At 33.7% G+C, this 16,742-nt stretch overlaps 1 protein-coding gene across 1 annotated transcript in view; it reads left to right on the top strand.

Moving 5' to 3' along the window:
* Positions 1-5,204: 5,204 nt before the first annotated feature.
* Positions 5,205-16,742, top strand: part of LOC128226718 (hemicentin-1-like) — a 90,532-nt gene continuing 78,994 nt past the window's right edge. The window contains exon 1 of the mRNA XM_052936710.1: positions 5,205-5,355. The gene's annotated coding sequence lies outside the window, so the exon portion shown is untranslated. The remainder of the gene's footprint in view (positions 5,356-16,742) is intronic.

Raw genomic sequence — 16,742 nt, 5'->3', positions numbered from 1 at the left:
GATATTTGATACGTTTCTGTCTCTTCGTCTTCCAGATGAAGCACCTCTTTTGTTGATTTTAACTGTGATTTCGTTACATACTTAGATATGGTGCTGTTACATGTCACCCTTCATGCCAACATTTGCAAACATACTATGATCATGCCAAATATCAAACACAGTGAGTTTGCATTCATTCAGTGTATAATATTGTATGAATATGTGGGTAACAATTACACTAATATGACCGAGATGAGAATCGAAAGAAATCACCATAGGCATATACTATGTACATACCATTACTAGCCACTTCTGGAATGTTGTGTTGTTGAACCTACTTTGAGAGAAACATGATATTAAGACAAATATTATCAGTGCGTTTTTCAGGATTTAAAACAGTTATGACATTTAATAATACATTGCGATAAAACTATTAAAGACTTATGACTTTGGTGTTGTAAATATGAGTTGACGGTTTTAATATATTATTTCATTATCGTTTTGCAGAGCAGGTGTTTTTCCAATGTGTAAACTATCATTATATTTATTTAGTAGTGATATGTAGATATCATATGTTATTAGTCGTCATACATACTACGCAATTCTTTTCAATGTGTTCAAGATATATTTTAGTTAGCGATTTGTTTGACGTTTTGGAGACCTTACTATTACATACAATTCCAGGTCGAGTATCAAACGAATGAGAGTGTCAGAATGTGTTAACTGCATGCTTTTTTGGCAAAAGATTAACAAACATAATACATGCATCTGGAATTTAACTCTTAGTGACCGTTTTTAAAACAAAAAACCTTAAGCAAGTTTCTAATTCGTGTAAAGGAAAACACTATAGCAATGCGGTCAGTCTGGTTACTACGATCCAATTGTAGCTCTATGAAACACGGTTATCACGCTCAACGCATAAAGGAGAAATTGCTTATATTGGGCGCAAACTGTGCCTTTTTGCCACATAAAGAGGATCAACTTAACCATGTATTATAACGCAAAAAATAGAGTTCTAACATTTCAACAAAACGATGGTGATGACGTTGATGATGATGATGATAATTATGATGATGATGGTTGTGTGGATGATGATGGTGGTGGTTGTGATTGTGGTGATGATTATGGTGGTTGTGATGATGTTGTTGATTATGATGTTGATTAAGATTAGGGCGTAATATATTACTATCATTTTGTAAAAAATACGGAAAAAGTAGGCAGGCAAATTGGTCAAATTTAAGATAATATTTTAAAGTTGAGCCAAAATTGAAAGTTGAAAATGAATTATTACTCCCCTTAGGGTGTTCACATCTATATTTTCTTGGTTACAAATGACAAGTGCATAAAAACACAATCAATGAAAGAAAGACGTCCATGATGACCCTATGTCAGTCATCTGAGTCCTCTTGTTCAAGTCTCCAAAACTAATGTTGTGATAAAAATTTTAGAAATAATATGATCTTCAAAAGTTTTCCTTTTGTTGCCCTGGTAACCAGAGATTTACGCTGATGACCTAGACGTAAACAAATTTCACAATCGCACAATTACCAGTGATTCTTGACAAGGAAATAATTCCTAGCTCTACTGAGCACAAAATGCACATGTGGAGCTGTGAGGATTGTTGGATTTCTGTTGTTTGTTCGTCGTTAACAATTGACTTTTCTAGAAACGTTTAAAATGACGTTGAAAGTGCGCATAGTCAATGGTACATGCCCGTCAGTCTGATAAAAAGGCGAGAATAAATGTTACGTCATACGACGATTCAATTTTCTGATTGTCCTAAATGTCGGTGTTGTGCGTTATCGTAACATATACTCCCGCCTTTAGTCGGGCTATACGTCATTTCAAACGTTTTCGCAGAAAGATCAATTGGTTTGGTTCACATTTAAACTGATCTTACTAAATATTTGTCAGAATTTACGTCTCTAAAAGTCTAGTTCAAAGCTTGGTTAAGTGGACACAAAAAACTAAGTCCGATCTCGATGAAACTTTATCAACCACTATTGCATTAGTATGTGCTTTAATTGTTTTTTTATGCGGTGAAAGTGTGCTTTTTTGCCACATAAGAAAGTCCTGTTTATGCGTTGAAAATCACCGCATAAACGTGGTCGATTTCGTTTATGCTGCGATGCTGTTATGCATCGTTACAAAGCGTACCGACCTTACGTTGGACTTCCCTATACACATTAAAGAAGGCTTAATAAAGTAAGTATTGGCTTAAACAGCAACGAACTGTTGTTTTCCCGTGCTGACGTTGACAATACGTTTTGTTTTTTAGACGAGTCGAGACGCTCTTAACTTTGATCTGATGGGCGTCAGTGGGTTTTTAAAAGAAGAATGATCGCTATGTTGAGTTTTGCTTGCTTAAGATTATTCAGTGTGTAGGCGGCTCGGTTATCGTCTGTGGCAGTATTGTAATACCTCTCTTGAGATCATTGATAGTAATTTAAATGCAGTTAGTTACGGAAGATCTCTAGCCTCACGACATTTCTATAACGGTACAGATTGGTTTAACTTTTAAGCATGATAACGCTAGACCACACGTCGCCAGTATATGACGCAATCGTCTTGCCACAAACAACGTTGGCGTCGTTGACTGTCTAGTTTATATACCAGATGTGTTTAAGCACATTTATGGGACGATCTTGTTCGCCGGATTATGCGTCAATAAACTTGCAACGCTTCTAACTTACGTCTACTGAAAAGCGGAATAACATTCCATTGCGTCGTGTGAATATTCTCATTAGTTAGACATCAATAGGAAACTTGGAAACATAGTGAGATCACGACGGACTGCGAGAGGCGAAAATACCCGCTACTGCTACGAACAAATGTTGACGGTGCTGTTTTTCACATGCATTGAATGTCTCATATGTTTGTTATAATCAAATGATTATGGTTGTCTTCATTCATTGATTGCGGAGCATTTATCTAATTATAATAAAGTGGTGTTCATTGAACACAAAATCACAATATTACTTATACATACACAACCGTCATCAATATAAATCTTGTTCATGACGTCATCAATGATTACATTTATAAAAAGTTAAAAAACTAAAGGAGCATAAATAGCGTTTCCACGCGGTCGGGGTGCTATTAATTAACAAATAACGTGTTAACAATGAAAATGTCTACGCCACATTAAAGAACAGTCATTGGAGATGTTTGTATCAAGTATGGATTCGTTGTCTGAGGAACGTGGTGATGAAACTTAAAGTTGAAACGAAATAGTTCGTCGAGGAAAATGTCATTCGTTAAAAACAGTTCTGTAAGAAGAATGCGGATATTTGCCACAGCCTGACACAGCCAAACGAACAATAAACTTTCAAATTGACCTCCAAATAAATGATAACGCATCTATTTTTGAAGAAATTAATTTTGATAATGACAAAGCACAAATTATTGACTTCGAGTGTTGTTGTTTTTTTTTATCTTTTCCTGTTATGTGTAAGCAACTGCAAGTTAATCACTATAATTTTGATTATATTATATTAAGTATTTTCTCTGTGTTCAACACTTACAACACTATTACTTCCAGTAGCTCCTCGTTATATGTTACTCGTTACTAACATACACTAATCAGACGAACAATAGCGTTACTATTTAAAACAACTAATATGTGCATCTTTCCACCTTTAACTTTGGCAAACAAAACGTCGATCGATATGAAAATTAAACGTTGAATATTTGAAAAATGCTCTCAGCCCATTTGCCGTTAAACAGTTCCTATCATTGAAAACTATTTTAGCTTTAACGAAAAAAGGCATATATAAAATATTTAATGTGATACTTCTGATTATTTTTGTTTGTTCCTAAATGAAAGATACAATGGTAACTACACTATAATTATTTATTGCTACATATTGCGTTCCCGAATTTCTTAAACGATCATAATTTATATGAACATATATGACATCATATGCCAACAACGGCTCTTAATCATAAAACTCATAAAGCAAGCTGAGTCCGGGTCTCATAACTCGTGAATATGTCATTAGCACAGTTTAAACATAACTTATTGTGAATCAATGTAGATCACTCGTCTGCTTCAATACATTCCTAACCCTGGGGCTCAGGGCATTTCTTGTCATTTTCAAATATTGTGAAATATGTACCTGTGTTTTTTGTGCGGTATTTTGAAAGCACTAGTGTTGGGTCATTAGCAATTTGTTTTTGTCCTCATGACAGTTTACGACGTAGTTACAAATTGGGGTGGAGGGGGAGGGGCCTTTGACATACTGAAATAGGCAAACACTTAGACAAGGAAAATCATCGGAAACATAAAATGGGACTACTGCAGAAATAGACATGGTTTCATATGAGATTGTATTTAATGAGTGAATCGCTTATTGGGACATGAACCAGTGTGTTGTATGCAAGAATGTTAGGTGTGGAAAAAGTTGTATTTCATGTATATCGGAGATTTATTGAACAATAACAATTGTTTATATCTCATAATACCACTGTTTCTTCCATGATATAAGATTTTTGTACTGTCCAAAAACGTCTCTTAACACAAAGAGCTGGTAAGGCTACATTAATGACATGAATTTTCCGGAAGAAGTCGTTTGGCTAGAGTTTGGCTAAATATCAATTAAGTATCAAGTTTAATAAATTGTAAGCATGTAATCAAAAGAAAGGATGTTTGTTTTAGTGTAAGATTGCAATATATAATTTACCTCGTGAACACGAAAAAAAACATCTTTCATTAATTGCTAAATAAAACATTTGACGTCATATATGTTGCTAATTTAGACACATATAAACATTTATCTTCCGTAAATATTAAATGAAACGATTCTATATCAATTGGTACATATTCTGATACTAACAATATTATCCTCAATATTGGCTTAAATATGCCGTATTCGATATTTTATCGGATTCTTGGACCATCCAATTTTCCAAGATCAAGTTATGATTTTGTGAAGGCACATATACAAGTCACATGACCTATTGCTATTGAACTTTGTCATCGTTTAGAAGTTGTGTGCGTTCCTTTCTACTGCTTTTGTTCTAGCCTATATCCGACAGTACAGAATGTATTTTTGACAATAAGTTATGATATACAATAACTGAGAGCTTTAGTCCGGTATGTTTTCAATAATGTCGCTATGGAAGAAAGCCGAAGGCTGATACGAAGCACCGATCATAGATGCTGTACAAGTGGTACTTGTGAACGCTAGTTCTAATAATTAGTGTTTAATGTGTTCTCTAGGAGAGTTTGTACATCAGTGTTTATAATACCGAAGAGGGCTGAAGAAAAACAAGAACAAAACTTATAACTTATGTAAACTTTACAATTTCTTTAGGGCTTCGCCTAGTGGATAATAATGTTAGTTTTCGAAGTGAAAAGAGAATATTTTTACAACGGTATGTATCGCTAAACACTTATAAAACCTTTATTGCATACTGCTACGGACGTTCATGAGTATCAATATTGTCTGGGTAATTGTCGTTAATTGCTATGCAGCAATGAATATTCTATGATTTTTTTTAAATTTTGTGAGGTTAAAATAATAGTTTTGGCATCGACTCGTTTTGGTAAAAACAGGTTTTAACTTTTGTAATTCAGTTGCGTTGATCAAATTATCGTTTTATTAAGGTTTGAAAATAGCGAAGATTTATTATACTCTTGTCATATTATTTTGTTGTAAATTAAAAATGCCCCTTTAATATAATTAATCTAGCTGTTTATCAGCGTAAATCACAACACAATTCAATAATGTTGAAGTAATGAATAATTACGATTATGGCATTAATCCGGCTCTAGAAATAAGGAGAATTGTTACTACGGATCTGATTTGATCTAATATCATTATATGTAATATATCATCAAGATTTGGATAAAGTTACACTATCATTGATGCGTGCTCTGAGGAGTTATTTGTATTAGGTGATTGATAAATGTTGGGAAAAATGTGAGGTCATGAACACTGTCATGTTACCTAATTTAAGCCCCCTGTAGACTCGGGTTCCAGTAAACCTTTGTTCACTTACGGTTCCAATGCGGAAATCCCATCATTTATCGGTTAAGCTATTTTATGAGTGTGTTGTCTGTCTGTGCTGTTTGTGTATGTGGTGTTAATACGTTATAAGTTCTTCTTTGTCTTTCGACCATTGCTTTGTTACCTATACCGGGTTTGTGTTTTTAAATTTTCGACTACTGGTCTTATGATAGAAGTTTTCATTGTATTATTAGAAGAATATAAAAAAATAAGCGAAAATTTCCTCAGTACAGTGCATATGTATGTAGCAACACACCTCCTGGAACAAAATATAAGAAACGAAGCAAAACTGTTTTGTGTGCTCACAATAGATATGTTTAAAAATTGGGCACGGTTATTTTGCTCACATAGGACGGACATAAAATTAACATTAAGATAACAGCAATAGCATAACACGCTCTCTTGAAAGCATTTGCTCCCATTAAAATTTGGGAAGCCGTCTATCATAGACTCATTTGATTCAAAACATATTTAAACGGCAGTTCTGTTAATCATTGACGATAACTTGGATCGACGGAGCAATGTTCAGTTACGGGTTATTAGAAAATCACGATACGATTTTACAAATGACTTTTTTATCTTCATGTAAAATGATAATTGCTAACATTTTCGGGGATTCTTTGTCAAGTTCATTGAGTAAATTCAATAATGGTTACCTCTTAGGAGGATATACACAGTTGATTTGGTGCAGAAGATGCAGAATAATAATAATATTATTTGGAATGCAACACCCACTGTGTTAAATGGAAATGTTTAAAACTTCAGGTTAGTGTGTAATTAAGGCAATATCAATCCACGGAAATGCATTCTCATTGAGGGATGAACTAGGGTATAAATACATCAAAACTGATAAAACAATATTTAATCAGTGTTCAAAATATGTTGTATGATTCATGATAGAACAGTCGCCCCATGAAACATTCGCTATTGTTGAAACATTCGCTATTGTTGAAACATTCGCTATTGTTGAAACAACATTCGCTATTGTTGAAACAACATTCGCTATTGTTGAAACATTCGCTATTGTTGAAACATTCGCTATTGTTGAAACATTCGCTATTGTTGAAACATTCGCTATTGTTGAAACATTCGATCAATATGTGTTCTGTATTCATCTTTCAGTCTTCCTAACCTCTTCTGTCGCTGAGTGTTTATAATTTCGTTATGAATACTTTCAGTTCTGATTGTTGTTCGTGTTAATCTCCACGCAAATATTTGCAGACATACTAAGCCCATGCCAAATATCAAAGACAGTGAGTTTGGTTAACATTGCGTACAGAATGTGGCTAATATATCTCATTTTGCTTGACTTAATACGTATATTATAGTTTGATAGTTTATTTAAATATCGAGACAGAAAGATTAACTAGCACAGTTCTTTATCGTTTTATAAAAGTCTGTTGAAGAGCTAGTACTTTTTCGGATTTTTGAAGCAAGATTGTTTAATGAGGCGTTAACAAGGTGATTGAGGTGGTTGCTTGTCCATTGTATTGCCCAAATATCTAGTCACCGAAATGAGCCCTTCCCCAGTACTGTATTTACCAATTACACATCTTCAAATTGCTTTTGTTACTAATGCATTCATATCTAAGCGGTAGGGGCGAAAACTCGTTCGTTTAAAAATGATTTCGACTATATGTTATAATTTACACAGAAGCTTTTTGAATATTATTGTGTGCCTAGCTGCGCTAGCTTTGAACGTTTTATATTTATTTAAAGCTCAAAATAAACATTAATCCATGCCTAATACATAAGTAGAAGAAGTGATGATGTAATAGTCGATATCATTTGCAAGTTTACTTAAAACTAGTATCTACCACAACTTAATTACATTTTAATAAGGACTTTAAATATATCGCGATACAATACATTAAGCTGCTTACCACATTATTTCGTTCTAACGCGTTGCCTGCAGACCATCAAACCAGGCCTTGTGGAATTTGTAAAATATCTTTAAAAAAATCATCAAAAACGCATATCTATAAATATGTTATTGTTAATTTATAGGTTTTTATGGAAATTTATCGTTCAAGTCTAAGCAGCCAACCAAACGAGTATGTTTCATACAGACCTTCCAATGGTTGAAATTAGTTACGATACGGACAAAGCTGCGTATTATTGACTTCTGGTTTGTTATATATATTGCCTGGGTATGCTTTGGAAGCGGCAAATGAAACACTATAAAACAAAGTTTTTTTTTTTTTAAATTAAGTGTTAAGCTAGCCAATTACATATATTTGGATCATTATATGAATATCCTGTTACGAAATTTAACCGCGTTTTGTCTAACAACACTTACATTTCCAGTTCAAATCATGTTTTTTTAAGTTTCTGGTTTTATAAAACTCACTACCTACATCAAATAATCAGACGAACTATAACGCTACAATTTTAATATGAACAACGAATATGTGACGATGTAACCAACACCACAAGTCAATTATTACATAGATCATTATGAAAATTAAGCGTAAAATGAAATGAAAAAAATACTGCTATCAAAAAGTATTTTCAACCAATGTGATATGTTTCTGTTTTCGTGAAAAGCATGTACGTTTGTCATCCGGTTGTTCTGTTTCGTTGAATTTGTTCTTTAGTGCAGGTAACAAAATCAAATACCACTATATTGTATGTATTCCCACACAACGCAATCATTCCCTTTCCAGGTAATCTTTTTCGTTCATCCTTTTAATGTACACAATGACCTCAGAGGCCAACAAAAACTTTTAATCTAAAACTCATGTACATGTAGCTAGCTCAGTCTAGCTCTCATATCTGGTAAATATATAACTAGCGCAGTATAACCCTAGCTTACTGTGAACCATTGTAGATCATTCGTTTGCTTTCAAACGTTCCCCACTCCGGGAGGCAGGACATGTCTGGTCGTTGCAACACTACCGTGAAGGCAAAAATCATAGCTTATAGGTAACAAGGGCAGTAATGTCAGGTGCGTCCATGCTTCCCGGTTCATTGTTTTGAGTGAAAAACGTCCTTGATTCGGTAAGTATTACCACTGTTTTCTATATGTTTCAACGATATTTTTTAGAAACGACCTTGTGCACCGAATGAAGAGCAATTGCTCGTTTACGAAGACGCTTGATTTAGATCAAAATAATGTCTGTATTAAAATATCTCGTGAAAACAATGCACGTTCTTACTAGGCTTTCCGACTCACTCAATGCATATTTTGCTTCAAAACAACTATTTAATACCGTTCTCTTGCGTACAAACCCACCCGATGCTTTGTTTTGGACAATAATAGTATTGCTATTGTTTTTCGAATGCAGACAGCCAATTTTGGAGTTAAAACGGCTCATTTACGAAAATGCTTGCTGGTTTATTCTGAACATTTTTAGAACCTAGGTTCATCCCAAATCTGGAAGATCTATGGCACATTAAAATAACGAATAAAAGGCGTCGATTTTTTTTTTAAACTCATGTATATGTTCTAAAGCACGTCTAAGAAGGAAAATTTTGTTCAGGCAGTGTGTGTATACCTCGTGATAAATTACGTCATAATTATATGCTACGTCGGAAGGCAACTTTCTGCTTAAAATGAAGACTTAAATCGAAGATAACTGTTCAATCACAACACCATTTTAAATGAAACAAAAGACAGTCTATGCCACCTAAGGAGTCCCGCCTTCGTTGTTTTACCGGAGTTTGATAATGTAATTAGTTTCAACAAACACTTCAACAAACCTGTTTCCAAAATAATGTTTTGACAGTGCTCCGTCAGACGGCCGTATTGTGAAAAGTTTTGTCGAAGTGTTTTAAGAAACTAAACTCTCAATCAAACACTGGTAAACGACCCAAGGCGGGGCTCCGTTAGCGGCGTAGACTGCGCTTTATTTCAAAATGGTGAAGAAATAGGAAAGTTATCTTTGTTTAAAGTCTTCATTCGAAGCAAACTTTTGTTTTCGGACGTATAGCACACTCTTTAAGGTAAACTCTTAGTTCCTTTTCATCGCTATTTCCTGAAATGGTAGTTTTAAATATTCCACAATTTTACCTTACATTATTACATTAGCAATGTTTAAAGGGGCTGTACTCCGTATGCTGAAATAACGAAAAAGAGAGAAAATTGTCGAAACCTGACATAAACTTCGTATCGATTTGTACAATGCAATGAAACTTACTAACCGAAGTACCACATAGTTCAAAATTAATATATTTTTCGCTGTTTTTTTCGTATTTTTTTTCAATTAAAAAAAATACTAGGTATGTCTTCCTAGTGGAATTCATTCCCATAATGCGTGATTCGCTAGTCGATGTTATCACGTGATATAACCAAGTTAGGTATATAGCTCAAATATTCCAACCGTTAAGGGTGAGCCTTCGTAGCACAGTGGATACCACACTGGACTGCAATTTTGGCGACACCGGTTCCAACCTGGTCTCCAACTCGATTTTTTTTTCTACATTAATGATATGAAAGAGTAAAACATTTCCTTAAATACTTATCCTGAATTTCTTTACAGAAAGAAAACTTTTTTTGGTGCCAATCTGGTGTATAGTGCCTTAATATATATATTAAGAACCTCTATTTTTATTTTATCATCAAGTATGCAGAGTTCATTTATTATGTCGTTTATATGGACTACCTTAAAACGTTTTGTTTTTTGTCTATTTAGATTCAGGTTTGATCTCTTCTTTCGTTTCATCTTTTATTCCTTGAAAATATAAATTATATATCTGTACACCCTCTTATTTAATTAAATAATTAACAAAATTAATATTTTTGAAAAACTAAAACAAAACGACTGGTTATTCGGGTAAATACAGTGTGCCATAGATCTTCCAGATTTGGGATGAACCTAGGTTCTAAAAATGTACAGAATGAACCAGCAAGCATTTTCGTAAATGAGCCGATTTAACTCCAAAATTGGCTGTCTGCATTCGGAAAACAATAGCAATAATGTTATTGTCCAAAACAAAGCATCGGGTGGGGTTTATACGCAAGAGAACGGTATTAAATAGTTGTGTTGAATCAAAAAATGTATTGAGTGAGTCGGGAAGCCTAGTAAGAACGTGTATTGTTTTCACGAGATATTTTAATACAGACATTATTTTGATCTAAAACAAGCGTTTTCGTAAACGAGCAATTGCTCTTCATTCGGTGCACAAGGTCGTTTCTAAAAATTATCGTTGAAACATATAGAAAACAGTGGTAATACTCACCGAATCGAGGACGTTTATCACCAAAAACAATGAACCGGGAAGCATGGACGCACCTGACATTACTGCCCTTGGGTAATTGTTTGGTTCGACATGAACATTTCAAACAAGTATCAAATGGGGCTGTTTTGACAGACTAAAATTGCTTCAAAATCTAAACTAATGGAACAAATCAGTAAACGTAAATGTAATCAGTGAACAAATGGAGTCAAAAGTTGAATACGATTTATTAAATGAATTAATTGTTTGATTGGATACTTGACATATATTTTAGAATGTAAAGTGTAGAAGACGTTTTATTTCATGTTTTCAGTGGTGTATTGAAAAATGACGGCGGATTATATCATGATAACCTCGTCGTCTAAAACAGTGAGATTATTGAAATTTGTTTTCACTGTTGTTCATATGCTACATTTTACTTTAAAAGACGAACGAAAAACCCCACAGTCCTGTAAAGAAAAAGCAAAAACTGTGATTTCCGGTATGACGTCATTTGGCAAAAATATGGCATTTTTTCCAATTAATTGTGAATTGACTATTTTTGATGAGTTATGAACATGAAATTAAAATACAATTGTTTGTTTCAGTGACAGACTGCAATATATTGCACCCAGTGAACATCAAAAGTAAATAGTTCACTCTTTTAGTGCTCACTGGGTGAAATATATTGCACACTTACACTGAAACAATCAGTTGCTCTCTATACATTACGATTCGATTTCAAATATTTGACAAATGGCTACATAAGACAATATCTGACAGCTTGAGTCTGATCTTTTGTCAGTTATGTTTCGCATGAAGACATACAGAGGCTGATACGAAACACCAATTCTAGGTGCACTACAACTGGTACCATTATAAACTATTACTAATTATTCAAGTTTCATTTGCAATATACACCATTGTTAGCGTGTTACAGAAGACGAATACAGGCGCCAAAACAGCACAATATCATCAATTGCGCGACATACTTTTATTCTATTTCAAATTGAAAATAGAATAAATATTTACGAAGTTATGTATCACTTTTCTCTTATATGCCATATACTGTATACTTCTACGTGCGTTCTCAAGTATCAATAGCGTTTCGGTATTTGTTTTAAAGGGTTTTGTTTCTTTGGGCTGTAATGAGTATTCTTTGTTTTAAAGTTTATTGGGGTATTTCCATATAATTTCAGGCTGTAGTCATATTGAGCGAAAACAAATATTTCCACTGTTGTCGCCTATTCCGACATTCGACTGTTAAACGTTTTATTAGCATTTGAACTCTGGAAAGTGATTATACTTTCATTATCCCTTCATCATAATGAATTGTCATGAATAAAAAATAAGGTCAATTTGATATGGCGATTAATTTAGCAGTTTATCATCATAGATTACATTACAATCCAATAATCTTGTATCAATGAATCATGACGTTATTGGCATGAAACAGGCTCTAGGAAAGCGAAATTGAGTATGTTCTCAGTCTCATCATATGCCGTATAATATCAAGACTTAGATAAAGATACAATATCGTCTGAATATATGCGGCCGACTACAATTACATTTCATGGTTAAGTACAACGATCTTAAGTGTATATTTCTTCAGTACATCACAAACGTACTGTAGTAACAAACCTCTTTGATAACCAGTGTAACGGTTGTGTTGCTAATATGGTATGAAACCATTCTTACAATAAAATCAGAGCTATCACTAAACTAGCTGATAGTTACTCTCCTTTACACTTGGCTAGCCATCCAGAATAGACTCATTTAATTCAAAACATATTTAAACGGCAGTTCTGTTAAAGATTGATGATAACTTAACATGGGAGCAATGTTCAGTAACGGATTATTAGAAAATCACGATGCAATTTTACAAATGACTTCTGTTATCTTTTGTAAATTGACCATTTGTTGCACCGACGTAATTGCTTTGTCAAGTGCATTGAGGCAATTACATGATGGTTACTTTGAAGGTGGGTTTAAACTGTTCAGTTGATGTAGAAGATGCAGAAACGCGATCATATAATTTGGAATACAACATCAAACTGTGTTGGATTGAGGTGCATGAAACTGCAGATTAGTAAGCTACTTAAGCAATATCAACTAAAGAATGCGTACACTCTTATCGAGGGTGGAGACAGTGTATATAAACTATTAAATTGATTTACAATAGAAAGTCATTGTTGGAAATTATGATATTGATATAAATCGCTCCAGTGATTCTTGATCAAACTGCTGCCTCATGAAACATCCACCATCGTATAATCACTCAATCAATATTTGTTCTACATCTATCTTTCCGTCTATCAAACGAAATACTTCTTTTGCTGATATTTCTGTAAGTTTTGTTAAAATTTCACCGACAGTGTTAATTTCAGTTCTGATTCCCGTTCGTGTCACCCTTCACTCAAGCATTTGCCAACATTACCACTAAAACCCATGCCAAATATCAAAGACAGTGAGTTTGGTTAACATTGCGTACAAAAAGTGGCCAATATTTTCTCAATCTAAGAGACTTCAGATAATATTAGAGTTTGATAGTTTATTACAACATCGAGAGAGAAAGGTGGACTAGCCAAGTTCTTAATTGTTTTATAAGATCTTTTGGAAGAGTTGGTACTTTTCGGAAGCTTTGAAGCACATTTTTTCGTAATGCGTTTGTAAAGTAGTTTCTTTGAGATTGACATGGTTGCATATCTACCTTTTTCAACATTTTTTTCTTTACCAATAAGATTAATTCTGGCTACGCCTAAATAGGAATTTATTATTACTGTTGATTAAAACAAATACATTGTACTGGAAAAAAGGCGCATCAATTCCAACATGTTGCATGCTAGATTTTTTGTGAAACGGTATGCCGATCCTTAATAGAACGCATTTGATACCTTGAATAACAGTGAAAAAACATACTAGGAAGACATAGGATCTGCAAAAACATTTTCGAGAGCATATGAGAACAAAATGGACTTCATACATCGAACGAATTGTGTTTGGTCTCTAACGCAATAATGAGGTAATGATAAAATAAAATAATCTTATAAAATGGTGAACCCGTAAAAGCAACTAGGAATGTGAAAGACGTTACCAAAGAGCAAATACAGGGATATAATAAAGTAATATCAAATTAAATAAAAATACAATATCAACGCTTATTTATAAGGTCAATATTTACATGTATAAAAGGCATTTTAAGATGGCAGTATTTTGCAAAATGTTCAAATATTAATTATAAAATATAGCCGTGTATTTCTTACAGCACTAAAATTTCCAGTGCAAATGGTAATGTCTGCTAGTAAGATTATCAATAATGACAAAATCATAAGACGAATAAGGTTGCAGTTTTGTTATGAACGACAAATAAGTTGACTATTCAACCAACATGTACGGGAAATAATACGTCGATCAATATGGAAGTTATATGTGATATAATTTGAACAATACTGCCATACGCTTGGACCAAAACTAATTTCAACCATTATAATACGTTTTAGATGTCACGAAAATGATGTCATCTGGCCGCAGTTCTGGCTCACTTCTTTCCTAATATAAAGGTTACAATGGTGAATATAATTTATTAAATCTACATAACGCGTTCATTTTTTCCGGTTTGTCTTGTACATTCATCCTTGTACGAAAGGCCAACAAAAGCTTTTAAGCTGAAACCAATGTAGCAAGCTCAGTCTGGATCGCATAGTTGGTGTATATGTAATTAGCACAGTAAAGCCACAGCTTATTTTGAATAAGTGTAGATCACTCTTCTATTACCAAGCATTTACCAACCCGGGGCGTACAAAATATATGGTCGTTGCCTACTGTGAAAGCTGATGTCATAGCATATTAGCAACTGTTTGGTTCGTCATGACAATTTTCAAACTAGTTACATGTGTTTTGACCTGCGGTTTTCTATGGTGCCCCTGTTCAAGGTCTTTCACAATAGTACAGAATTTGACATGAGGCTACGTCAGACAATAACCGATAGTTTGAGCCTGACATTGTGTCAGTTACGGTGTGTATGATATCTGGAGACTGATGCGAAGCACTAGATGCTCTACAATACGAGGTAGGTACTGATTGAAGCTTGTACTAATTATTAATGTTCATTTTGTTATTAACTTCAGTTTATGCTAGAAATATAATTAAAAATGCGATATGAAAATGAGAAATGGCTATGTTTTTACGAAAGTAAGTAACGCCAGTCCCTTATTAGTCATATATTGCATACTGCAATAATACTATGAACGTTTTATCAATAACGTCTCGTTATTTGATGTAAAATGTTCGTTATGCATCAACGATTATAATTTGTTTTTAAAGTTTTTTGTGGTGAAATTAATACGTTTAGTCTGATTTTTTAGCGAAATAAAGTACTATATTTAACAGTTTTTGCCTTTTGTGGCATTTGATGTTATTAGGATTTTAAATCGAGAAAGTTATCATACTATCGCGATAATTTCGTCATTGCCATTGCCATGAATACAAACAACTCCCAATTTATTACGGCTACTTATGTATCCGTTTATTATCGTTAATCACATCCGAATCTAAAAATCTTGTCTTCATGAGTCATGATGATATTGGCATAACTCAGGCTCTAGGAATAACGAAATTAAATACGGCAGATTTGCTTTGTTCTAGTATCATTAAACATTTATGGATTATGCCTGGCTCAGTTATGACTTTATTAGTCAATTAGCATTCGTATTTAATGTCTGAACATGTACATACATTATATATTGATGACTAATTCGGATATATTTCATCAAGTTTTTTGAGTCAATTATATTATGGATATTAAGAGAGGATATAAGCAAATATAAACACTAACATGCATAAGTAAGTATTGGTTGAGGAACCAGAGTATATATATTGTAAATCTGATTAGAGTAATATTAACCATACAGATACACAATGCTCCAATCTCTTAAAAACAAATACAACTATGCACTGATAACAGCAATGGTGCATAACCGAACTCAATGAGTAATATTTGCAGCATTTGTTGGAAATGCCATTTTACTTCTTCATGGCATAACATGTTAATGTTTGTAAGATAAGTAGCCTAGTTATCTCTAGTAGCATGAAGCAGTTATGTAGATCTGCATTGTGAGCATTACTGCTCATGGTCTTTCATGAAAGGTCATTCTAGACGAGTCATAGGTTCATGACTAGGCTGAACATTATAAGTATACCGACAATATTCCGTTTTATTTATGTTTTGGACTGATCACTTTTTAAGCGACGAAGTTACTTGGATAAGCAGTTTTATTAAAGAAAGGTCTGTGTAATAGAACTGGTTTTAAAACAAAGCACCAACAATTAAAGATCAATTATTCAAACTGAACGTTATATTACGTCTGAAAATTTTGAAAAGCATGCTTGATAAATACGAGAAAACACATACGATCAACCTTCAAGGTGTGACTTGTCATACATTGGGTCTTTAAATTTTCCATAAAACGACAACTTTAAATTTGCGATTTCGTGCTAGGGACATATTAAGTTTCGACAGCAGAACCTCACTGTCGACAATCTGATGTACAGTTTCGACTCTTAGATCCATGATAAAACAGCCGCCTCATGAAACAT

The sequence above is a fragment of the Mya arenaria genome, chromosome 3, assembly GCF_026914265.1.
Source record: "Mya arenaria isolate MELC-2E11 chromosome 3, ASM2691426v1".
NCBI lineage: Eukaryota > Metazoa > Mollusca > Bivalvia > Myida > Myidae > Mya > Mya arenaria.
This window is presented reverse-complemented; position numbering and strand designations above follow the sequence as displayed.